Here is a 3,117-nt window from a genome sequence, read left to right as displayed (position 1 = left end):
AAGAAAAAAAATGTCCTTGCTAAATATTGTGAATAAATGTAGTTTATCTAACCTCATATTTAATGACATTTTATAGTACTGTACACTTAAAAAATGCACAATTCATTCAGGTTGTCCCAACAAAAAATTATTAAGTTAACTTTACAAGTTGAAGTAGATTAAACATAAAACAGTTAATTTGTCCCCAAAAATCACAAGAATTGTGTTGTTTAAGCTCATTTTTCATATGTAGTTTGGACAAGCAGTAAAATAATTGTATGTGTACAATACTATTACATTTAGATTTTAGAAAGTGACAAATCAAGTCCTTATATAGTTTACATTGTCATTTTTATCAGTTATGCACAAAAGGTTTTTGTTACATCTGATCTTGTCAAGTTAATGTTAATTTTATGTGTTCTCATGATAGTGTTTAGTAGTTGTCAATTACAATGTACAACTGTTTTTAAGTTCATTCATTATTTACTTTTCTTATCACCACAAGTTTTTAGATGACAAAGGTACAAAACAGAGTATATTGTCAATAGGTTGTTATAAACATTAAAACAGACTTTTTACTGTAAATATTATTTTAAATATTAATATTATGTTTATACATGTTATAGAAGAAGTTCAAGGTGACAAGAACTAGAGCAAACAAAGTTTAACAAAGTCGCTTTAGTTTTTTTAAAGTGTCACAGGGGTACAGGTCATCCGACATGAGAAAAATACTGTAGTAATTTATAGTAAATACTACAGAGTTTTTGAACCATAATAGCAACTTTGTTGAATGTGTGACTTTATATTTACAACATTATACAATTTTATACGATACAATTACAACAATATACATTGTACAACATACAGTTGAAGGCAAACAAAGCAAATTTGTTGAGAAAACTGAGAAGTTTTGATATTGAGAAGAACACTTTGATTGTCGTATATACAAATCAGTTGAATCTGTCCTTACTTTTATTATCATAGCCTGGTTTAACTCCCTCTCTGTTAAAAGCAATAATAAACTTTTAAGATTAGTAAATGTAGCGAGTAAAATGATAGGTGAAAGACAAACACTTCTCACTGATTTATTTATGGCAGCGACAAAAAGAAAAACCTCCACTATTGTGGAGGACTATTGCCATCCTTTACATGGTTCCTTTACGTTTCTTGCATCTGGCAGATAGTATATCCCTTTAGCAAAAAAAAGGCTAAATACAAGAAGACATATATTCCAACTGCCAATGGATTTTTAAATTGGATCTTAAAATAATTCCATAAGCGTATTTCTGTTTTGCTGTGGTGTGTGAACCTCTGTCTAAAGAAAATCTTCTATTGAATTGAAAATGCTTTAATTGAAATTAATCCTCCTGTGAAATTTTCATTCTTTTTCAAATAATTGCCAAGTGATGTTTAATGAAGAAAGGACATTTTCTATAATAAAGTTTTTCATATTTTTTCTTCTGACGAAAGTCTTATTTTGTTCAGATTGGTTGTAATGAAAGCAGTTTTAAAATAATTTTAACCCATTTTTATGGTCAATATTATTAGTCCCCTTAAGATTTGTTTTCTGATTGGCTACAGAATAAACTACACTACCTGACAAAAGTTGTTTTAGGAACAACAAATAATAACTTGACTTCTATTAATCATTTGGTATCAGAAGTGGTTTACATGAAAGTCAAAGGCCTCTAGATTACGCTTATTTTACCAAAAGAAAAATATGATCATGCCTTGATTTTTCAATTATGTAATTGGGACAGTAAGGCCTGACTTTCACTTGTCACTTAACAGAAAAAATGTACAGAAAAAAATTTTAAGTCATGGTGCAGTGGAAAAAGAATTAATAATGGTATGACTGCCATGAGCATGGAGGACTGCATCTATTCATCTCTGCAATGACTCAAATCAATTATTAATAAAGTCATCTGGAATGGCAAAGAAAGCATTCTTGCAGGACTCCCAGAGTTCATCAAGATTCCTTGGATTCATCTTCAATGCCTCCTCCTTCATCTTACCCCAGACATGCTCAATAATGTTCTGGTAACTGGGCTGGCCAGTCCTGGAGCACCTTGACCTTTTTTGCTTTCAGGAGCTTTGATGTGGAGGCTGAAGTATGAGCAGGAGCGTTATCCTGCTGAACAATTTGCCCTCTCCTGTGGTTTGTAATGTAATGGGCAGCACAAATGTCTTTATACCTCAGGATGTTGATGTTGCCATCTTCTCTGCAGATCTCTCACACACCCCCATACTGAATGTAACCCCAAACCATGATTTTTTCCTTCACCAAACTTGACTGATTTCTGTGAGAATCTTGGATCCATGCAGGTTCCAATAGGTCTTCTGCAGTATTTGTGGGATTCAACAGATAATTCATCTGAAAAATCTACCATCTGCCACTTTTCTAAACAATCAACTAGAAGTCAAGTTATTATTTGTTGCTCTTACAATTGGGATCAAGGACAAGACTTTTGTCAGGTTGTGTACTGTTGTCTAATCACTTGCCTATTTAACCAAACTTAGCTAGTTAACCCAGTTAAGCCTTAAATTGAACTTTAAGCTGATTACAAGCATCTTGCTAAATAACTAGTAAACTATTATGTACTGTCTTCATGGCAAAGACAAAATAAATTAGTTATTAAAACGATTATGTTCATAAAATGTGTTAAAAGATTGAACATTTCACAGGAAAACTAATAATTTTGACTTCAACTGTATGTAGATATACTGTACATTCCAGTTTCACAGAGATAAGCTGTCAGAGTGGACTTGTCACATTCACACCAAACTGAAATGTCAATCAAGGGCACATATTACTTTCTGATTAAATTAGTGCAAATGAAAGTTTCATACGAATGATATCAGGCCAAATGGAAGAAAACCTACTCAGTTTTTTCTCTCTGCAGGCGGAAATAACAAAACCACCGCTCACTAGCACAGAAAGAGGAAACCACAGTTTCAGACTTCTCATATAAAGAAAGCAACAACACCCCAGCAAACACCCTGTCTGTTTTTCTCTCTCTCTCACTCTTATAAATACACCCTGCTTGCACTCCACAGTATGCAGGGGTGGTCATGTCAATTAACAGCCTGGTTACAAGTCTAGAAACCGAGATGTCACATAAGACCGACTAGTAGAGA

This window comes from Danio aesculapii, chromosome 8 (assembly GCF_903798145.1).
Source record: "Danio aesculapii chromosome 8, fDanAes4.1, whole genome shotgun sequence".
Taxonomy (NCBI): Eukaryota; Metazoa; Chordata; class Actinopteri; order Cypriniformes; family Danionidae; genus Danio; species Danio aesculapii.
Note: the sequence above shows the minus strand (reverse complement) of the source record.